Genomic DNA, 24,089 nt, shown 5'->3' with positions numbered 1-24,089 from the left:
CCTCCAACGAAAATATTTAAGAAAAATTCAGTACCTTAAGACAGAACATTGAACAAGCGAGCAAGTAAATACTAAGAACTTAGCACAAATAAGTGCAGCGTATGGATAACAGAAAAATATCTAAAATAGCCTTTAGAGAGATTATTCTCTTGGCCTCACCAGTTATGGATTCTAGTCACTTCCTTGATATAAAATAACTAAAAGTTGCCATCAGAATTTGCTCTAAATATTTTAGTATTCATGTTACATAAATATGCATAGTGAGCTGCATATAGGTCTCAATAAAATGGTAATGGATTAGTCAATAACCTAATTCAACAATTACCTAAGTTAACAAAGCCTGCCTTAAAGCCTATCTCTCAGTATTGCATATATATAACATACAAACAGTTGGATATTAACGATGCTTTCTTAAAAATGTGAATGCTTTTTAATTCTACAATTCTACTTTAAGGAAGTTAACCCAAGCAACTAATTAAGAATATGAATTAATTTGTGGCTATAAAGATAGTCCTTACAATGTTATTTATAGTAGCAACCTAAATGTCCAACAATAGGAGATTGGTTATAGCCATTTTAAAAATTATTCTATGGATAAATATGTATTGGCATAGAACGCGTTCATTAGATTGAAAAAGCAGGTTACACAGCAATGCGATCCCGTTTATTTATTATACATACGTGTGAACGTGTAAATATACGTGTGAATATGTAAATGTGGAAGAGACAGAATAAAAGAGCAAGGAAGGGCATACAGGAACCAGAGATTTAATTAGGTAGGTGCAAAAGTAATTGTGGTTTTTGCCATTGAAGGTGATAGCAAAAGCCACAATTACTTTTGCAACAACCTAATAAAAGCAGTTTCACTGAATAGTAATATTAGCAAAGATATTTCTTTTACATATTTTTGGGTTTTTTTATCCTAACCTAATTTTTTTCCTACAATAAATAGTTGTCACCATTGTAATATAAAAAAACTAAATTTTTAATTACAACTATGTTGGTGATCAGAATGGGTGTTTCTTCATTTATTCTATCTGAAAGTGCCGCATATAACACACACGGACAACAACTTTAAGCACAAAATAGACCTATGAGCCCAATGCACACCCGAAATTTGTATCTTTTTTTCACACAGTTGAACTGCCATTTCTCTTTACACCAGCCTAATTCTTTCACCTCCATGGAGCTATTATGCCCTGCTTCTCCCCTTAGCCCTCTTGTTTTTTTTTTTTTTTTTTTTTTTTTTTTTTTTTTGAGAAGGAGTTTTGCTCTTGTTGCCCAGGCTGGAGTGCAGTGGCGCGATCTCGGCTCACTGCAAACTCTGCCTCCAGAGTTCAAGCGATTCTCCTGCCTCAGCCTCCCGAGTAGCTGGGATTACAGGCACCTGCCACCATGCCCAGCTAATTTTTTGTATTTTTAGTAGAGATGGGGTTTCACTATGTTGGCCAGGCTTGTCTCAAACTCCTGACCTCAGGCGATCCACCCACCTCAGCCTCCCAAAGTGCTGGGATTACAGGCATGAGCCACCGCACCTGGCCTTGTTAGTCTTTTTATTCTTTTTTACAGGCTCCTTGTTTTAGTCAATTTGGGCTACTATAACGAAACACCATAGACGGGGCAGATTAAACAGCAGAAATTGTTTCCCACAGTTCTGGAAGCTGAGAAGTCCAAGACCAAGGTGCCAGCTAGTTTGGTTCCTGGTGAGGGCTCTCTTGCTGGCTTGCAGACGGCTGCCTTCTTGCTATGTCCTTACATTCCTTTTCTCAGTTTATGCACATAAAGAGAGAATGAGACTTCTCCCTCTTCCTTCTTATAAGTCCACTAATCCCAACAGAAAGGCCCCATCCTCATGGCTTTATCTAACCCTAGTCACCTCTCAAAGCCCCATCTCAAAATACCATCAAACTGGAGGTTAGGGCTTGAACTTATGAATTTGAGGGTAACACAAACCTTCAGTCCATAGCACTTCTCTTCCTCTGATTAAATATGAATGTTTCACAGGGCTCTGTCCTGATGTTCTACACATCCTCCATCCTTCACACACAATGATGGTTTTTGCCACATCTTTTTTAAATCTCAAATATCTACTACTATCCCAGGGAGACCTAAACTTCAACTCCAGACCTAAACCTCTCTGGAGTCCAAAAAACAGCTCAAGCACACACACCTTAAAGTTTCTTCCCTTATCAAATCCTATCTCTTCTTTGTGTTTACCAGGAAGGTGAATGAATGGCACGACCATGTACCCATTCACCTGAACCAGCAGCCTGGGAGACCACCTACACTCTTCCCTTCATGATACAAACCTTTGTACCATAAGCTTTGGCCAGTCCTACCCAGAGAAAGATCACAAAATAGATAAGAAGTGTTCAGGTCCAGAATCATAAGGAGAGAAAAGAAAAATTGTTCAATCCAGAACTTCAAGACCCAGAATTCAGACTTTAGTGTCAGGAGTGTGACCTGCCTTGCATGGAACTATTAGTGATTCTAGGTGCTAATGTAACCAAGCCCATAAAACTCACAGTTCTTAACCTCTCTGGCCTGGTGGGCATGTCACTTAAGTGGATTACCAACATCTGCAAAATATGGGAAACCTCTAGAAACAAGAAGGGCAGTGGGAGGTCTTTGTTCTAATCCCACAAATGGCATTAGTTTGATGATTTGAGGTTTTGTAAGCAAACCAAAGTAAATGCAACCTTGAACAGAGGTGAAGTCCTACTTCTCGCCAGATTTGGCTTGCCTCACATTGATCCTGTAGATTTCTCAAATACATCTCAAATTTCCTTTTTCCACTTCCCTTATTAGCTCATACTCTAGCCATTTGTCTCCAAGATTTGGGCACAGCTCCTAGTTTTCTCCCTCACTCAAATCTTTTCCAACTCTTACCTATTCTCCACAATGCCCCAGGAGCTGTCTTTCTAGCATGTTCCTCATTGAAAATCCTGGAATGGCTTCCCATCTCCTCCTGAAATAGAAGTCCTCTCCCACAGGCTCCTGCTGGCCTATCCACACCTTTGCACCTGCATCCTCCACACTGTGGCTGCACTTGCCATTCCCAAGCACTCTATGCTCTCTCCTCTACTCAGTGCAGGTGCCTTCACTCGCCCTGGCTCTCCCCCTGCCCAACCTCCCAACTCCTCTCCAATTGAGAACCTCCCTGGGAACACTCCACAACACCACCCCCCAGAGGTTTCAGAGTTCCTTCCTACTTGCTCCCATCATTCCTCCAGGGCATAGCCTCCAGGGTAGCCAGAATTCGCAGTATTTTATAGCAGGTGTTTCTTGACCTCTCTCCACCACACTGAAGGCACTTAGAGGACAGGCATGGAGGCTTTTCACCTTTCTTCTGACATATAATTTTGGGCTTAGACATAAATGTTCAAGAAGTATTTCTGAATAAATGGATTAAATAAAATAATGAACAAACAAGCCAACAAACGACTGAATGGCACCGATGATAATAGGTATTCACCTCTAGGGTAAAAACCTGCTTCAGTAGTGCTTAGGAATCCTTGCCTTTAGAACACTGAAATTGGACAGTGATGTTACCCTTGTGAAGTTATTTGGGTTACGTGGAAATCAGGGGAGTTGGGATAATCCAAAGAGGAAAAGGCATAAGAGGCCGGCCTGAAGAGATTTTCAAGTTTCTGCCGTATTGGTGTTTTTCCAATAGCCACAAGGAGATATTGCAGCTCAAATCCACCTTTTCTTAGCAAATAAGCTCCAAAAGATGATCCAGAGAAAACAAATTCCATTGAAAGCCACGTTCCATTACGTTCCATTAATCAGGGGCTCTGAGAGCTGACCTGCCCAGGCAGCTATTGGCCTCTTCTGCCATTTTATGTTTCCTCTTTAATCAAATCCCTGGATGCTACAGTTCTCAACTTGCAGAGATTTAAAAGGCACTTTGATTAATGGACTTGATCAGTGTCCGCTCTTATTTAACCGTGGTGCTCTCCTCTGTGTTTCACACCCACATCACACCATCCCCTTTTATTACAGGAACTGAAGAATGGGATGGCCTGCCAGACAGCAGAGTAATTTATGAAAAATGTATTTTTAAAGGGAGAGTGTATTAAAGCTTGAAAAGAACTCAGAGCCTGTTGCTATTTTAATTTTAAATAGGCTATGCAAACAATTAAATGTCAGGTCATATTGACACCATCAAATTTGGGAGAGTATAGATGGTATACGACCCCAGAGTCCTAGAGAATATTAAATCAGATCTATCAGGGCACTGCATCATATCCTGCTTTTGACATGAAACAACAGTATCGACTGGGTTAAAAATGAGCCAACTTTCAAAAACCTCTACCTGCTACAAACGTTTTCACATATACCACAGCTCTTTAAAAAGAGATAAAGAGAAATTGAGATGAATTCATAAATATATTTAAGCACTAAATCCCTCTTTGGTTTTTTCACTTTTCTTAAGCCTCTCCTGCCTCATAAAAGCCTATTTCAAATATTGACTTCAAGGAGAAGATGGATAAGAACAGCCAATATTCAGGGCTAAGGTAATGGATGCTGCTCAACCTACTTTAGAACAGTTTAATTTGGATATTTACCTGAACTTCGCTCATGGCTTTGTACACCTGAGTCTCAATCAGGCACACCAATACGTACTGTGTACTTTGAACCATATACTGTGTTCTGTGGTGCAGCTCTTTCAAATTAGCAGGAAAGTTTTACAAAATCCTCCTAAAATGACATTGAGAAAGCACAAATTATCAGTGAATAAATATTTATTGTGCGCCTACTATGTGCTAAGAATTCTGCAACGTTGTAGAAGTGTCATGATGAATAAGACAATGAGGAGAAGAGATAGCAGAAAATGTGCCTTTCTTCTTTTAAGTTGCCTAACTACTGATTCAGGGAATTCTTCCTTCCAGAGTATCTAATAACTGGTTATCCCACAATGGCCCTGAATTAAATTGAATGTCAAAAGGAGACCAGTCTTGCATCTGGGATTGGTTGGTTGGCCAATAACCACCGGTGACAAAAGCTTTGCGTTGACCCCGGTAATTTGTCTCTCCGTTGCCCACGGCAGACATCACTAATCAATGGCAGCATTTGGCCATGTATTCCACAGTTATTTATTGAGTGACTCCTACATGTCAGCACCTCATAAGCACAGCAGACCCTGCAGTGGTTGAGATAAACAAAGTCCTTGCCCTCTTGGAACTTACATTCTCGTGGGGAAATAAGGCAATACACAAGAAAAATAATTTTAGTTAATGAGAGGTGATAGGAGTACAATTAGGTAAGGAAAGGGGATAATGTGTGCCTAAGGGAATCGGGGACAGAGGACACTTTTTAGCTAGGGTGATCAAAGTTATCTCAGTAGAGGTCACATTTGGAGAGAAACCGTGAGATCTATTCCACTGGCTCCTCCTGAGCACAGCACTCCAGGCAGCCACTACCAGTCAACTGCTGATCAGACATTTCTGTGCTGTGAATGAGCCCTGAGTAAGGCATACTAGGGAATGGAGAAGAATCCAAAGTAAAAAGCATTCAATGTAGCTGTGGGATACATGTTTAACAAAATCAAACATTACAAGATTGAAAGAAGACTTGAAATACTTGGATTCTAGTCTTATTTTAACATTTTAGACTCTCAGTTTCCTCATTAATGAAATAAGAAGGTTGGATGAAATAATCTATACAATTCCTTTTAGATCCTATGGTCAATAATTCTAAGAAGTAAAGTGGGGTTTTAGACAATTGGAGAGAGAGGGTAGATTAAGTAGAGAAGTATTTTTGTAAAAGAGGTCATTTGAACAGTCAGAGGAGAAATGAGATGTACTATGACTTCCTGGAGGCTTCTGGATAACCAGCAGAGCCACAGTCAGCTCCTGATTTTGCAAACAGCTTCAACTACCACAATGCAAAGCAGTTTTCACCTTGAATTCGGCGTGTAAGCCAATTGGCGTGGTCTTCCCAGCGGTGTGCACATTCAAAATCTCCAGCATCCCAATCTGTCATCTGCTCATCTCAGAACATAAAGAGCTACACAAGGCAAATCATCCTGTTGTGAGACAAAGAAGGGAGGGTTATTAGAGATGCATCGGAAAGAATCCACCTTTCACTGCTGCCTGCGACAGCAGAGCCACCATTTCAGAAGTGTCACAGGAGAGAATTACAGGTTTCCACAGTCATGATGGGTCTGGATCAAGACTCAGGTATTTATTTTTAAAATTCTTGATTTTGCTCCACAATAGCATTAAAAACAGGACCCACGTGCATAAAAATGTCCCCTTTTCATACAGGTAGTAGTTCAAGTTTGGGTCCTTAGCCATAACCCAGATACTTATATGTTACTATGATACTGTGAGTTTGGATGATAAATGATTCAAATTCATTTTGTGGGTACAAAGTGCTTCATAAATACTTAATTTCCAGAGTGACTTCAACTTAGAATTTCTGACCCTATTTGGACTTCTCTTTATCCAAGTCACACCGGGTCCTTGTTCTATTTGTAAATATGTAATGTTCCGCACCAGCCTCTGCACCACTCCCCTGCTGCTGATGGATGCTGACTTGGGTCCCGCATCCAGGCAGCCTGAGAGATGCAAGAGAAGCCAGGAATGGTCTTTTGAGTAGCCTATGATCCCAGAATAGCTCCACTGATTTACTATATCTCCGTTTTCCGTGCTCTGGAGCAAAGATGGAACTATCTTTGTGACCTCTGCCAGATCACAGGGATGGATGTTTTCATGAGAGGATGCTCTCTCCGGAGAAAAGCACATGATAGCAATCCAGCATTTTGGACACACCAACTGTTCATCCACCAAATCACAGTCCCCACCCTTCTGCCACGAATGAAACAGAAGGTGATCAGGGACTTGCTTTCTCTGGGAACATACTAGAAATGGAAGTACAGATATCATCTCTTCTATTTCCCTCCTAAAATAGCACTCCCGAAGACACTCACTCAGCATGGCTTTGGCCTACACTCCAGAGAGCCTTGAGGATCAGGCTGGAGTCTACTGGCCAGAAAATGTGTGGTTAGTTATAGAGCACAGCAGCAAAACTACTTAATCTCTCTGGTCTTCAGTCTTCCCATTTATAAAATGAATGTTTAGGTCTGTCTCTTGGGCATTAACCTCATGGTAGCCTATCTGGTAAACAAGCCTGGTTTGAAATCCCATCTGGCACTTACTGCTTGTGCTGCCTGGCCTCAATTTACTTGTCTGTATAATGGAAACAATACTCACTTCAAAGAGTAACTGTAAGAAAGAGATTAGTTAAGCACATGGCACAATTGTTAAACTGCACTGAGCTGTCTCACCTTATTTCTGTAGACAGAGTCCTCTTACATTACCATCCAACAGAGTTCTCTTTCCCATGGAAGTGCTTGCTAAACCTGAGCAACTCCAAATCCAATTTGACAACAAAATTGCAGTGCAGCCCAAACCCTGTTTGAATGAAGAGTTTATCTGGATTGTTTCTGTTGAAGATGAATATCCCAGGCTCATCACACCTCCCCACTCGTGAAATCTGTGAGAACAACCAGGCATGCAACACAAAATGGGGAAAGGAAAAGCAGACCCCCAGGAGAGAGTGTTAAGTGCATATATATCTGCTCTATTATCTTAGTGGCTTAGGACAACAACCATTTTAGTTTATCTCATGATTTTGTGGGTCAGTTTCAGGCACATTTTAACTGGGTGATGGTATCAGCTGAGGTCGGTCTGTGGTATTTAGATGTTGAGTGGGCTGGACTGGAGGGTCCAAGACAGTTTCACCCATGGTTTGGGGGTGGGAATGACTGGAGGGCTGGGCTCAGCTGGATCCGTCTACTGGAGCATCCACCCATAACTGTGCCAACATGGCAGTCTCAGGGTGTCAGACTTCTTACACGGTAAGTTGTTTCAAGAGACCAAGGCAGGAACTTCAAGGCTTCTTCTGGTCTAACCTTGGAAGTCATGCACCATCACTTCTACCACAGTGCAGTGAGCAAGTCATCAAGGCTGGTGCAGACCCGAGGAGGGGGATAAGACTTCACAGTTCAAGGGACAAGTAGCACTGAACTGGCAGCCATCTTTAATCTACCTCAATATCTGAGCCTCAGTTCTGCTCTGTAGAAAGGGCTATGGGTAGACCTCTCCCATCTTCGCATCCATTCCAGTGTCACCGCCAATGTCTTTAATATCTAATGAGGAAGCCAAAGGCGAGAGGTCACAGGGCAACCAAAAAACTCCAACAAGTAGGACTTAGAGGCTCCCCTGACTTGCCACCATCTCAAAATATCTGCTGTGTTCAGCTGCCTTTCATCAGCCTGGAACCTGGAAAGCCAAAGACTCCTCACAATGTCTGCTTCACAGAGACCTGTACTGTGGATGGGAGGCTGTCCAGAGGCTGGCGCCCCCCAGATGCTCTCTGTCAACTACTGTTTTCCTGATGGCAAGCCTGCTGACATGCAGAGGGGAACTCCATTTTCTCAGGAAGGACAGGGAAATTGGGTGTCTGAAAAGGCTGTGTCCTTTTGCAGCTGATAGCTACTGTGCAAGAAGAACTCAGGCCCTTTTAGGTTTCTCAGGGTCCCCAAGCCCTCCCCATTAATTGAGAGCATCCAAGGGCTTGCAACAACAAAAGGTTAACTTTTCATGTGCTGCCTTCACTGTGTGTCAGTTATGGCTTTGTTCTGCATCATCTTTACTTTAGGACCAGGACTGAGAAAGCAGCTTCTGTCTGGGACAGTGCCAGTTGCCATCACAGAAGGGAAGGTAAACACAGTGATTCTTAATCCTTCTGCTCAGAGGCTACACCTGTCACTTACGTGTGAGTGTCATTGGTTAAAGCAAGTCAAATGGTCACACTGCATTCAACAGAGCAAGGATGCAGAATCCTCCCGCTGCAGGGAGAAGCCCTGCAGAGGAGGGTGACACAGTATTTGGTGAACATTCATATGATCCTCCAGAGTCTGTTCTCTAGTTACCAAATACACAGTTCTCTCCCCTTCTCTCACAGTGGAACACACTTACTGCTCCCCAAGGGACACAACCCAAAACTCCCCTCCAGGCACTGCTTGGAACTGAAAGTCCAGGATCTGTGCCAAAGCACAAGCCTGTCTAGAGCAGGTTTGGACACGCCTCCTTTAGATGGGGACACCTAAGAAATAACAAGGCAAGTCACTCGCTCCCACACACAAACCCAGTATGCAACTGGGGACAGGGACACGATAAACACTCTCACTTGGAAAGAGAAGCATGGGAGGCACACAGCAGTCACTGAGCCATGTCGTTTTAAAGTCCCCCCAGGGGACATCGTAAGCAGCCCTTTTCCTAAGGGTGGGGAATATTCCTTGACCAGCCCCACTGATTGTTTTCCCTGGGAGAAACTTCCCGCCCCATTGTTCTCTCTGGCCCCAGGCTCTGCCCACTGGGAGGGCCTGTCAATTTCCTACCTGCCTGAGCTGCAGCTGAAAATGGGCCTTAAAGACTGTGCACTCCCTGGGGCGCCAAGCTCGCCTTCAACCTGCTTCCCACCTACAGATGTTGGAGTCCAAAGGCTGTTTTAAGTCTCAGATAGGCACAGTCTTTTTACTCCAGCCACTGGCTCCTTTGCCTGTGCAATTCTCTTACAAAGTAAATTGCTTTCTTCGATGTTGGAGTCTAGTCTGTATCTAGAACCACAAAATAATAATAAAATGAGGCCGGGCGCGGTTTGGCTCACGCCTGTAATCCCAGCACTTTGGGAGGCCAAGGCGGGCAGATCACGAGACCATCCTGGCCAACATGGTGAAACCCCGTTTCTATTAAAAATACAAAAATTAGCCGGGCGTGGTGGCGCGCGCCTGTAGTCCCTGCTACTCGGGAGGCTGAGGCAGAGAATCGCTTGAACCCAGGAGGTGGAGATTGCTGTGAGCCGAGATCATGCCACTGCAGGCCAGCCTGGGCGACACAGGATTCTGTCTCAAAAAAATAAATAGATAAAATGATTACTTTCGCTCCAAGACCCTTACTTTTAGGTTAGCTTGTTATGCCGCGCTAGATAACAGAAGAACGTTGTTTAAAAAATACAGCTACCCAGGCCTACTCAAGGCCGGTTCAGTCAGAGTCTGTGGTAGAGAAGCCCCCGCAGCGCTGATTAATTTCTCCAGGTGCTTCCATTGTGGTTGAGGGTTGAGAAGCTGCTGATCTTCTACGGGCGATGCGGGTGAAGAAACTCAGGGGCCTAGGCAAAAAGTCATCTTTGGATTCTCCTTACCAGAAACTACTTTTTAAATTTTTTCTCCCACTGCATTCACTTAATGAATACAGCCTGCTACAATTCAGTTAGTATATATTACCAATGGTAAATAAAGTTCTGGAAACTACATCGTATGAGGAAAGTGTGGTAAAAAAAAAAAAAAAATGGGGAGGCACCTAATCCTGAGAAGAAAAGATAAGGGAATGCAACATTTACTTATTTTCACATATTTAAGTGGGTACGGAAAGCTTTTTTCTGCTCACTAGAAAGCAATGGTTAACCACTAGATAGAAATTACAAGGAAAAAGATTATGCTTCATACAAATTTCTGGTTTTTTCTTTTGCCTTCACCCCCAGCCTCACCTCTAATTTCTTTTAATAAGATGGAGAAATCAGTTTTTCCTAACAGCAGTTATGGAAATACCTCTAACCATGGTAGTGATTTGGGCTGTTTACCAATAACCTAGTGCTCACTTCTTCTGAGCACAGGGTAGGACTTCATTTCGCCACCCCTTCCAGGTTAGGAATGGCCTCCTGGCTAGCCTTGACCAAAGACATGCGATTGGAAGTGTTGTAGATTACTCCATCCAAAAACACTCCAAGAGCCAGTGTGCAAATTACCACATCCCCTTTCTCTCTTCTGGGATATTGACGAGCGGAGGCACCGTTAGCCTGAGTCCTGAGTGAGGAGACGGAGCAGACCCCTCAGCAAGATTGTCAGCTCAAATACAGGATGGCCAGTTACACCCGAATTTTAGGAAAAAATAATAATTTTTAGTATGCAACATTTGAGACATACCTATACTAAAAAATTCGCCGATCATCTGAAATTCAAATTTGAATGTCTTGTATTTTTCTTTGCTAAATCTGGCAACCCTATCCTTAAGTGATTCACGGTAGTCGTGAAACATCAGGAAGAAATAAACCTTGTTATTTTAACCCACAGAGATTGGGGATTGTTACTGCCAATAACTTAGCCTATCCTGACGTAACTACTTCCCATCTCTGATGAGGGAATATGTTGATGAGGCCTAAGTGTAGCCCCAGTATTTGAAAGGAAGAAGGCAGTTTCTGTACATAATAAAAGAGAAACTTGGGAGCTCTGGGGCATAATTTGAGAAGGAAGGATGGGTAGAAAATTGGTATCACACAGCCTCAGCCATCGGGGAACTTCACGTCTACTTGGAAAATAAAAATTAAAAAAAAAAACCAAACGAAAAAAATAATGGTAGAGAGAAGTCCTGAGAATAAAGAAGCCATGTGGGTTTGGAGCAGGCGTGGAAGGACTTCATGGGGAAAGGAGGTTTGCCTGGCCAGGAGATAAGCAAATAAGTAGGACCGGGGATGTAGAAGGGCTGAGAGCAGCCATGCCCCAGGGAAATGAGTAATCATGGTTTGTCTGTGAGGTTATTGTCTAGAATTGCCAGAGTCTACAAGACCAGCTGTCCCCGAGGGTTGGAGATAAAGTGCTAGGTGGTGTGGAAGTTGTAAGAATCAAAATGGAGTTACTAATGTTTTTTCTTTAAAAAAAAAAAAAAAAAAAAACTCGACAGGCTGTGCGCAGTGGCCCACGCCTGTAATCCCAGCACTTTGGCAGACTGAGGCAGGCGGATCACCTGAGGTCAGGAGTTTGAGACCAGCCTGGCCAACATGGTGAAACCCTGTCTCTACAAAAAATACAAAAATTAGCTGGGCGTGGTGGCAGGCGCCTCCCAGCTACTCAGGAGGCGCAGGCGGGAGAATCGCTTGAACCCAGGAGGTGGAGGTTGCAGTGAGCCGAGATCGCGCCACTGCACTCCAGTCTGGGTGACAGAGCAAGACGCCATCTTGGGGAAAAAAAACAAAAAACAAACAAAAAAAAACTTGACAAATAGAGCTAGGGAAAGCTAAGAAGAAAGCGCTCCCACACTTGTATGCCTGATAACAAAAACTAACACAAAAGGCTCCACAAAACCACAACCTTGCACAAAGGCTATCACAGCCTTACACATATATTAAAAAAACAACAACAAAAAAAAACCTCCACAAGGACATTCGCCCAGCAACTGCCTGTCTAACCTTGGACTGGCAGCCCCTTGTTATTGATCTCTGTAGCCAAGGGTAACCATTTGAAAACAATTATGAAATCCTCCTTACTTTTTCTTTGAAAACCTTCCTCTTCCTTTCTTCCTCTGCCTCCTCGAATATGCACATTTTACTATGACATGCGTATTACCGTTGCAATGCTCTGCTCCTGAATAAACGCCTTTCTTTAGGCAGCCTCTCACTGTGTGGTTGTGTAGGTTGACAGGCGCCAGCTGGACCCAAGGTCACTGCCTCTGGCAGGCAGCGGTGGTGACAGGGAGTAAAAGCACCTTGGTGAGCAGTTGAAGGGAAAGATATTTCAACGCAAAAACCCAGGCACTTTTACTACCTTTTGTTTGAAGCATCGGTGTTACGGGAAAGCTCCTTGGCAGCAAGGGCCTGGCTCTCTTTATCGCCATGTGTCCTCACCCCACGTGGGTCCCATGCTTAGCCCACGGCGGGTGTTCAAAAAGCACGGCATGTGTGGCGGGACCGGGCCCGCCGTGTGTACACCGGGACGCCCTTTAGCCGCGGCAGTTACGCCCTCCGGCCACCAGGGAGCAGCATCTGGCGCCTCAAACTGTGAACGGCTCCGGGCCTCAGAATCCGGGCGGGGAGCGGGGAGCGATTCGCAAAAGCCAGTTGGTGCCCGGATGCCAGCATTTTCATGGGATCGCGGCAAAAGGGGGTAGAAGACAGCAAAACAGTCATTTTTCCTCCATAAAGCTATATGCATCTAGTGTAAAGGATTATCCTACTTGGAGACTGCCTTTTTCAGCTCCGCACCACGGGGGTGGGGGCAGCGACCCCCATCCTGGCTCCCCCGCCTTCTCTCCTCCACCCCCCCTCCCTCCCTTCTGCTTACTCCTCTCCTGGTCAACAGGTCAGCTCGGGGTCCTGCTTCCAACCTCCTCCTCCTAGTGGAAGCCGGTTCTCAGGAAAGAACCTGCCATCCGCAGCTTACACCCCGGCAAGAATGTAAATCACTCTTTCCCCGTCCCAGGAAACCTTGCCTTTCCAGTGTTAGCTCTGATTCCAGAAAGCAGGTCTGTGTGGCCGGTTCGAGGAATTTCAAGCATCAGCAGGCAGAGGAAAGTACCAGAGTGGAAGGCAGCCCACAGGGTGTTGAAATCAGGCCACCCAGGGAGCCCGCAGATCCCACCCTGTCTGTTAAGAGAGTTTGGTGGGGAGGTGGGGAGCACTCCCAATGCAGGGAGCAGCGTCACTGCAACCTTCACCTCCCGGGTTCAAGTGATTCTCCTGCCGCAGCCTCCCAAGTAGTTGGGATTACAGGCGCGTGCCACCATGCCAGGCTAATTTTTGTATTTTTAGTGGAGATGGAGTTTCACTATTCTCTTTTTCTCTCCCCATCCCGGGAAAGTTGTATCTATTTACCACATGTTCTCCCACATCTATTCGGTTTCACCTCTGTAAGGCCTGAACTCAAAAGCCAAGAAAAAACCTCTTTCTCCAGAACTTTACCTCTTCTGACATATGCCTCCCTGGCAAAATGAAGCAGGGGGACCTGCTAAGAAAATGCCAAGAATAAAATGATTAATAATGTGAAGATAGTACCTACCACCTCAAGTCGCCCAGCTCATTGAACCCGCGTGAGGATCCAGCATTGTCCCTGGTGTGTACAGCTCAGTGCACCGAGATGACCAACCGCCTGGGTTTGCTTTACTGTCACTGCTAAAGGCAGGAAGGCAGCTGCCAAACCAGGACAAGGTGGTCACCCCATAGTGAACATCAGTTACCCTCCCTAGCCCACACAGGCAAACAACCCGGGGAGACTGTGGCTCAGGGCTTAGAACCCAAAGGCCTGAACAAATGAGGAAGTTTCTACAACAAAGACTTTCTTTGACAGAGTAACCAGTCATAATTTCTGAGCATTTCAGGAGCGCTGTGCAGAATCACAGGTATTTGGCAACTAGTGGGATAAAACAAAGGTGCCATTGAGGATGTTTACAACCAACCCCTCTCAGGAGATAACCTCAAGGTCTTTCCCTTGCACATGGCCTTTCCATGACTCATCCACAGCAGCTGCCTCCCTCCACCACACAAAGGACCCTGCAAGTTCTGTTGGTATTCTTGAGAATAAAAACACCGTGGGTCGTTCCCTGGAATTGGTTCTCACCCATTTTCTTTCCTCTGACCGTAGCCAGGATAGGCATCTAATTCTATAGCTTGTCCGTGGAATGGAAAAACAATTTGGATTTTCACAAACTGAAACCTAATTTCTGGTAGGAAGGTACCATCTGGTGGATATTTGTGAAACTGCTCACGTCCTGTGTTTGAAAATGAGCATCTGGGGGCAGCGTGCCTCTCCGAATGTCAATGGGAATGTTGCTCCGAGAGGAGGAGAGATCCACACTCAGTGAGGCTGATCCCCTTAACTATGTGACGTTGTGTATGTGACTATGTCATAAGCAGCGTCATCCCTGTTTACAGTTTTCTCAGTTTACAATGAATTTAAATAGCTACTCATTGTCTCTTCCTCTCAAGCGTACTCCTTGCTCCTCCGTGACAGGCACATTGATCTATGAGAGTTGTCTCTTGGGAAATCTAGTCATATCTCATGCGAACATTTTCTAATTGGTGCACTCACCCCTCTGTGGGCATGTTCGCACAGTGTCATGGGCCCTTTGTGGAGGGTTGTCCCCTTTGTTCACCACAGCCCCTCTCTCTGAGACTCTGCACCCCCTATAGGAGGCCGGGGGTGTCTGCCATGTTTGTGGGACTAGCCCCCAAACAGCAGGGTGAACAGGGTTGACCACTTGCTCAAGCTGGGCAGTCAGATTCTCACTCTCTTGAGATCTGGAACCAGTATTCAGAAACCACAAACAAGTGCGACTGGATCTGCGGTGGGGTGGACCCCAGCGCTTAGGGGCATGCTGCTGCTGCCATGTGCACAAAGCAGCAGCCCTGCCTGGCCTGCAGAGTGAGTACCAGCCCAGAGCAGAGACAGCTGGAGAGGCCCTTCTGCCTATGCCCTGAGGCAGTCCACATCCCTGGGCTGCATTCTGGCCCTTGAACTTCATGGGTTATTCTGTTATAACAATGAATTCCCCTTGATTACTGAAGCAGGCTCTGGTGGTTACTTACATTTAGACACACACACACACACACACATACACACACAGAAACACACACACCCCTGCTGATGAAGGTCTATCAGCAGATCCTGAAGCCTGACCCAGGGGGTCTCACAGAAATTTTTAAAAAAAAAAACATGCTTCTAATCAAAAAAATGTCAGGGGATTCCATGTTCCGTATACACCTGCTGTCAACGGGGAGATAAACCAACCTGCCCCAAGCCTGTTTGAAGGTTTCAGCTAAGCCTCTGCCTCAGCTGAAGAGCAGGCTGTCTCCACAGGAAAGATCATCCCCCATGAGGTAAACGGTTTGTGGAGGAAGTGCATGGTGCAGGAGAAAGGAGGCAGTCCCTAACCAAAAGGAAGTTGGAGTTTTGGTGGGGAGAGATGAGGCAGCCAGAGAGAATCTCCATGATGCTGCCTGGGCTCCCCAGAAGCCGACTCTGAGCAGAGTTCAGTGGGCAGGAGATTTATTAAGGAGTGTTCTCTGATCCATACCTGTGGAAGGAAGGGAGATGAGGCAGGAGTGGGTAGAGGGAGGAGTTGAGCTGTGAGAGGGCACAGCAGGAGCCTTGGCCCACCCTACAGGGAGCTTTGGAGTTTTAATGGCCTGTCAGGCTTGCCCATGTTGGGCTAAAATGGCCTGGCTTTGTCCTTCTGTGTCAGTCAGTCACTGGATGTGGGTTGCCCCACGAAGGCTGCGACCTTGGATGAGGAGGGTCTCTATAGCATAGAGCTGTCTGCTGTCTGCTAATGGGGTCCTATCAGTGTCTGCTGCATGCTGATGGGGCTGTCTTCCGATGGGGTCCTAGCAGTGGGGTGGCAAGTCCTTCCCTGTGGGAGTTCCTGATCTGTGAACACCAGCTGGGTTCCTCATGAGATCTCTACTACCTTGTTAAGGTCTCGTGCTGTCTAGGAGATGGCATTGTTCTTGTTCTGTTCCTTCAATGAGAAATTGACAGAAATAGATGGTTTAAATTAAACTATACCCAAAAGGCCAGGGACTAGGTGAGGAATATTGTGAAGTCATCATCAATTTTGTTCCATTTCTACTTTTGCTCCTTTGCCCTTCCCTTTACATACGATTCCTCCCCTCTTTTTTATTTTCTCCCCTCTCTCCATTCCTTCCTTCAGTTGTTTTTCTTTTCCCACAGGATAAGCAACAGGACAGGCTAATTCACACTGTAGAATAAATGACTGCTAAGTAATCATTCCAGTCCAGTGCCATCTTCTCCATTCCTGCTGCAGTCCAGATGTGCATCACAACTGGATTTAGATCATGTCCTACCTGGTCTCCCTTCTCCATTTCTTCTCTAGTCCGCCTTGACCACTGAAGCCATATGAAGCATCACTAAATGCCACCTTCATCAGGTCACTCCCTTGTTTAGGAGAGTACAGTGTCTCCCCAACCCCTTCCAGGCCCGGTTCAAGGACAAGCAGCACTGGCCCAGGAATTAGAGGCTCAAGGAGCCATGTAGCTCAGAGGTTAGGAGCATAGGCCCTGGAGCCCAACTGCTGTGCGAGTCTCATGATTTCCAACAATTACCAGCTCCATGACTTTGGGCAAGGTACTTATACCCTCTTCTGTCTCCGTTTCTTCATCTGTCAAGCGAAAATAACCTACTGTGAGGACGTGATTAATCTAGTGAGTACAATAGGTGCTTGATCATCTTAGCCGCCGGTTATATTATTTGTGCTATTAATCACTGAGTATCAAGTACCTAAGTGACCCTGACCTTGGACAAGTCACTTCACTTTGCTGGGGAGGGATCTCAGTTTCCTCATGCTTAAATTTAGGGGATTGCCTAGGTCATCCCTAGGGTCCCGGCCAGCCCCAGCATTCAGTTTCTCTCATTCTTATCATGTCATTCAAGGCTCACCCATCCACACACATTTCCACACTACAGCTATAATTTTCGGCTCACTCTCATATAAACCTTTGTTCCTACTCCTATTCAGCCTAGCATTGTCCCTGCTCCCTTCAGTGTGTTGTCAATCTTACTAGATTATAGGACAGAAATAGGTCTCTTTTATCTTTGTGTGCACACACAGGGTCCAGAATAGCTTCTTCTACATAGGTTTTCGGGAAGTACTTATTGACCAAATTGATGCGGAGCACGGAATGCTTTTGGCCACTTTCCAGCTATTCATCTTGCCTGACTCTACCCCTCTGGAACCACTCCTCTAGCAGAAGCCCTGGAAACACTCTGGCTTTTTCAACTGCCAGTTTAATTTGCCACCATCTGTCACAGAGTATGAGTTCCTGGAGGCCCAGAACACATCCTCTCCCAGAGGCTTAGTGCAGTGCCCCATCCAACCCCAGACAGAGGTCATTTATACACACAAAAAGGCCAGGGTCATTGTGGGAGAGGGAAAGGAAGGCTGAAGTTGGAAGGAGACAAACCGTTGCAGCCTTCAGTTTCTGAATTGTTCCCAGTCAGTTTGCAATGACAGAATTCTAGGAATTCATTTCTAAATGTTTAGAAAAAGTAGTGTCTTTGCATACGGTAATCTTCCAGAAAGAAGAGATCATCCTAGCTATATTGTTTATTCTTTTGTATATTAACACCTGTGGCACCCACTGTAAGTTATTTGGGGTTAGACCATGATAAGAGAAGAAACTGACAAAAATTCTCAAGATCCACAGGAATGGGAAAGGGAGGTGGGAAGTGACACTTTTCTCTAGAGGTATCAGTGATAAAATCTGTAATACAGAATACAGAAGCCACCACAATGTGAGCGAGTGGGGCAGCTTTGGACCCATGCCTTCTCCCTAGAAGGTCAACAAATACATTCCTGTATGTTTAATAGATGTATATTTGGGCCTGTTACACTGGGCATACTGAGAACACCCACTAGAATTTCCAAGAACTGTAACATTCCTTTACAGAGTAGCCAAATTTCTAGCAAGCAGAGCCCTCCAGGACATAGCCAGGCCTGTGGAGGTCAGGTAGAAAACACCACAGCATCACTGCTCCCCTGTGTGTGCCACCAACGGATGTGCATTCAAGCAGCACAGAACAATTCAAGCCTGAGCAAACCGTGAGCTTGCAAGCATCATGTTAATTGTGAAGCCAATTCAACATGCTGGGAGTCCCTTTTGTGCTGCAGATATAATTGTGAAAATGAGTGCAGACAAGTGCTTCTGAATCCAAGGTCTGGTATTTCCCACTTTCGCCTTGCCAACCTACCCAGCCAATGCTAATCTCCATTGTTAATGCCGTGTAGTTTGGCCTCTGATTAATCTGATCAAAGGACATGTGCCCAGTGTCTCTTATTAACGCTTCACAGTACGGTTCCTAACCCAGGGCTTGCTGCCATTCGCTACGGACACGATAGGGTGGTTACCGATTGACTTTTGGGGGACACGATAGAGTGGTTACCGATTGACTTTTGGGGGACACGATAGAGTGGTTACCGATTGACTTTTGGGGGACACGATAGACTGGTTACCGATTGACTTTTGGGGGACACGATAGGGTGGTTACCGATTGACTTTTGGGGGACACGATAGGGTGGTTACCGATTGACTTTTGGGGGACACGATAGGGTGGTTACCGATTGACTTTTGGGGGACACGATAGGGTGGTTACCGATTGACTTTTGGGGGACACGATAGGGTGGTTACCGATTGACTTTTGGGGGACACGATAGGGTGGTTACCGATTGACTTTTGGGGGACACGATAGGGTGGTTACCGATTGACTTTTGGGGGACACGATAGACTGGTTACCGATTGACTTTTGGGGGACACGATAGACTGGTTACCGATTGACTTTTGGGGGACACGATAGACTGGTTACCGATTGACTTTTGGGGGACACGATAGACTGGTTACCGATTGACTTTTGGGGGACACGATAGGGTGGTTACCGATTGACTTTTGGGGGACACGATAGAGTGGTTACCGATTGACTTTTGGGGGACACGATAGGGTGGTTACCGATTGACTTTTGGGGGACACGATAGGGTGGTTACCGATTGACTTTTGGGGGACACGATAGGGTGGTTACCGATTGACTCTTGGGGGACACGATAGGGTGGTTACCGATTGACTTTTGGGGGACACGATAGGGTGGTTACCGATTGACTTTTGGGGGACACGATAGGGTGGTTACCGATTGACTTTTGGGGGACACGATAGGGTGGTTACCGATTGACTTTTGGGGGACACGATAGACTGGTTACCGATTGACTTTTGGGGGACACGATAGACTGGTTACCGATTGACTTTTGGGGGACACGATAGAATGGTTACCGATTGACTTTTGGGGGACACGATAGAGTGGTTACCGATTGACTTTTGGGGGACACGATAAGGTGGTTACCGATTGACTTTTGGGGGACACGATACAGTGGTTACCGATTGACTTCTGGGGGACACGATAGGGTGGTTACCGATTGACTTCTGGGGGACACGATAGAGTGGTTACCGATTGACTTCTGGGGGACACGATAGAGTAGTTACCGACTGACTTCTGGGGGACACGATAGAGTGGTTACCGATTGACTTTTGGGGGATCATCTCCACTGTCTTGCCTGGAGCTTGGAAAAGGCCTCCTTTATAGGTGCTGCTTCAAAATCCTGCCTCCCGGTCCTTAAAGGGCACATTTTATAAATCGCACGTATTCAGAGTAAATACAGCAAAAAAATCTCTTGAGGGGTTGTGGTCATGCTGGAAACAACCAGAGCTGGGACTGCTCCCTCCTCATCCTGGAATGTATCACCCATCCTCTCCTCCACTGCTCTCCAAGAAGAGGACTGACCCCTCACTCTTTTCCAGAATTAATCCACTTTTCTCTCACTTTCCATCCCACCATCTGTTACCTCCTCTGGGAGCTTGAGTCAAAACCCGCCCCTTCTCACTTCTGCCTCCTTAGCCTCAGCGCACAGGTATGCTCGAGGCTTCCAGGAGAACAAACCCAAGCAACCCGCTTCCAACCTATCCTCCAGCCCTCACGCAACCATTGAGCTTTTTTCCTTCTTTAAGTGCATATTTCTTGAAAAAAAAAAAAAAACAAGAGCTGTTTCCAATGATTGGAGCTGTCTCATTATTCTCCCTTACTCCAGGTCTCCTTGCAATCCTCTTCAATTCCCATTTCCCTTCTTAAGTTGATCCCTCAAAGGCCACCAGTGATCTTCCAACTGGGAAATGTAATGACCTTTTATTCAGTCTTTATCTTTGTCATCTCTCTGTAGGCTTTGGCATTTCTGCCAGCTATTTCTTTCATGTCCTTTGCTCTCCTGGTTCCCAGGACACCCTGCTCCCACTCATAATACTGTGGCCACCCCCTCCTTCCTTCTGTGGCTCTTCTTCCTCCTTGGGTCCCCTGCATGCCATTCCCCGAAGCCCTGTTCTTGGCTTATTTCCCTCCTTTCCCTTTCCTTTCTCAAGGTTTCAGCATTCACCTCTTCATGTATTACTCTTTATCTTCACTTTCAGTTCTGCTAGCGATCCGTTTCTAGATAATGGATATTATCTCCCATATACCCCTCAAAATCAACAGGTACCAAACTGCACTTACCATTTTCCCTCCTAAATAGGCTCCTCTTATTTTAGATATTGTACCAACATCCATCCTCACCTCTACACCAGTCACCTCAGTCACCTCCCAGGCTAAACAACTCAGCATTGGCCTTCCTCCACTGCCTTTCCCCAGGTCTAATTATGTCCTAAATCCCATCAATGCCACCACTGCCCTAGCCTTCTCATAGCCCCCTCTCCTCCCTGTTCCCATGCTCCACCCTAATCCAGGCCTTCATAGTCTCTTCTCTGAATAATTATGTGGCAGACCAATTGCCTGAGATACTAACTTGTGTTTTTTGTGCTGCCTTTTCCCTCCTCTATTCCATGAAAAAATAAGCACCCTGTGCATCCTTGGCTTCAGATGAAGGCTTCCTGGCTTTTATTGAAGAAAGCACATTTAGTGCTTTTGAGGACAACAGGAGGAGAGGGAAAGACTTAAAGATAAAAGAAGTGGAATACTACTCAGCAACAGAAAAGAAATACTAAACAACAAAATGGTATGAACTATTGATTTCTACAATACAGGCAAGTCTCACATATACAATGTTGGGTAAAAGGGGCAGGACGCTATAGAGTGTATCCTGCGTGATGCTATTTATATGGATTTCTAGAACAGGCAAATTAGACTATGGGGATAACATTTAGAAAAGTGACTGCTTTCAGGTAGGGAGGGATGGACCGGAAGGAAGCACAGGAGAATTTCTAGAGTGACAAGAATATGCTATATCTTGATTGGGGTGTGCTTATGTGAGTATTCAATTCATCAGAGCACATCAAACTATAAATAAGATCTATAAATTTCACTGAATGCAGTTTGCAAAGAGGTCAGAGACTGAGAGGGTGAAGAGAGCAACCTCCTAAGCCATACTGATGGCAGACCCGAAGAGGCAGCACTACTTCAGAAGGGATGGCTGTGTGGTGTCTCTAGAAAGCCTGGTCCCTAGAGACCAAGCTCCTATGCCCTAAGCCACAGGAGGCCTCCCAGCTTCAAAGACGTCCACGGCAACCATGATGGGATGGAAATTAGGAATCCTTCCCAGGACTCCCAGACTCCTAGTCATCTTTCCGTATTTGAGAACATGCTTGGGAAAGCAGGAGTACCAAATCATGATATTCAGACTGAATTTCCTGCAAGCCCAGCAGAATGGAACTTGAAACACAACCTGAAGAAAATAAGGAAATGGGCATTTCCTGCAAAACAGACTCAGGTGACTGAGAGTCATACCCCGTACAAAAGTAAAACCTCAAATTTTTCTCTCAATTCTTCTCATCCACTTCCGACAAATTAATTTCCTAAGTATAGCTTGGGTGATGTCTTTCTCTGGATAACACTTTCCATGATTCCATATTCCTTAGGGAACATGAAAATCTATATCCTTTAACCTAACATTCAAGGGCGTCTTCTCTCTCTCTACCTTTCCAACCTCATTAGCCACCACTCCCCAGTAGGGGAGAGAGAGAGAGGGACACTATATTAAAAAGATTATTAACACCAGATAGAAGGAAATAAATTTTAAATGCTTTAAATATTAGAAAGCCACACTCTGCAAGACCATAACTGGTTCCACACACCGTTTGGCCAATGTTCAGAGAAAGTGAACAAATTTTAATATTTATCTAACCCAAACATAATCTTAAGTGTAAATTGCTCAAAATCTGGGGTTTATTACAATCCTATTTTTCATAATAGCCAAACACAGTAAGCCCCCACATGCGTGTGACTTAGGGAATGAGACACAGACGCAGGTTTGAGATGAGACACAATGGGGTTTGAATCCCTGCTCTACTTTGTGTGCAGCAGACAATGCTGGTGTGTATCCAACAATGAACGTGTACATTCCCCACCTCTTCCAAACAGAGAACTGGTTTTGTTCTAGTAGGACACACCCTTTCACTTGGTGCCTCACTAAGCCTGTCTTTGAAATCTATTCAACCTAGACACGTGGTGCAGTTCTCACCATTAAGAACTCCTCTGGAAGACTTGTGGGAACATTTTCTTTCTCTTACGAAGGGCCACGCAGGAAGAAATCTCTTTTCTTCACATGGATTTGATTACGTCTGGGCCTGAAATAGCAACCACCATCCGTCAACAAAGGGAGAAGACAAACTAAGGACAGAGCCTCCATGCTGAGAATGACACAACAAAAGGTGGGAAAATACGGGACCCCTGTGATGCTGGTGGGCCACTAAATCAATCAGTCCTGGAGATACCTACCTATAGACTGCTTTGATGTGAGAGGACATTCCTATTTAATTCATAATTGGAATTGGATTTTTCTGTTACTTGTATCCAAAAGGGTCTAGGCAATACTCTCTGTAACCTTGGTCAAGTCTTTTATCCTTACCAACTGTCAATTTTCTCCTCTGTAAATGGAGTTAGCAATGCTAATTCATGAAATGGTTGCAGGATCAAATGCAAAATATCTAAAACATTGCCTGGCACACAGTAGGTGCTTGACAGTAATTTTATATGTACCTACTTGGCAGCTTTGTTTTCCGGATGTACTCCTTCAAGTACTTTCTCATTAATCATTTCTAAACCCGATTTGTCTTAAAGAATTTAACTTAATTAAATAATCTTTCATGGAAAAATGATCAAAACCAGACTTAAGATCATGACTGGGAAGCTGAGTTATTTTTAATTTAACACAGTGCATTCAGGGCTTGCTGATGCGTGTAGACTGTTTCCATCAAATGTGAGAAAAGGAGCTCGACACAGTCTGACAATCTCTGGCAATGCATCTGGTCCTGAAAACTAGACCCATTCCCCAGAGAAGGACTGGGGCAGGCAGGACTTGGCAGAAGGTGTAGAAAGAGACCCAGACAGGAAGAAAACCATCCTGGAGACCTGGAGACATTGTTTAGCATCAGCAAACTCCATCAGCAGACACATAAGATAGTGATGTATAAAACAGTGGTTCCCAACTGGGGCAATAAAGACAGCTGCAGAGGGAGAGAGCATTACCACCTCACAATAATTTTCTTCTCAAGAATGGTTCTCTCTCCTTCTCATGGTCCAAGGGAGAAATTCAGTTTGTCCCCCAACTCCCACCCACCCAAGAAAATATTTCCTGGTGTTTGGAAATGTCTGCGTTTTACCCACCAGTTGGAGGTCTGGCCAGCCTCAGAGCTGAGAACCGAGGCTGTGATGAGATGGGGGTTTGCAGGCTCGTGGGGCTGCCACAGCAGAAGGGAGCTGTGTGTGC

At 45.2% G+C, this 24,089-nt stretch overlaps 1 long non-coding RNA gene across 2 annotated transcripts in view; it reads right to left on the bottom strand.

Moving 5' to 3' along the window:
* The window catches only part of LOC104005145 (uncharacterized), a 30,149-nt gene extending 17,281 nt beyond the window's left edge, over positions 1 to 12,868 (bottom strand). The window contains exons 1-3 of one of the 2 annotated variants that reach the window (XR_001716138.4): positions 12,334 to 12,868; positions 5,907 to 6,031; positions 4,572 to 4,704 (exon numbers count right to left, since the gene is read on the bottom strand). This is a non-coding gene — a long non-coding RNA (uncharacterized LOC104005145). The remainder of the gene's footprint in view (positions 1 to 4,571; positions 4,705 to 5,906; positions 6,032 to 12,333) is intronic. The other variant, XR_001716139.4, reaches the window with a different exon arrangement.
* Between the last annotated feature and the right edge of the window lie 11,221 nt (positions 12,869 to 24,089).

The sequence above is a fragment of the Pan troglodytes genome, chromosome 13 (genome assembly GCF_028858775.2).
Source record: "Pan troglodytes isolate AG18354 chromosome 13, NHGRI_mPanTro3-v2.0_pri, whole genome shotgun sequence".
Taxonomy (NCBI): Eukaryota; Metazoa; Chordata; class Mammalia; order Primates; family Hominidae; genus Pan; species Pan troglodytes.
This window is presented reverse-complemented; position numbering and strand designations above follow the sequence as displayed.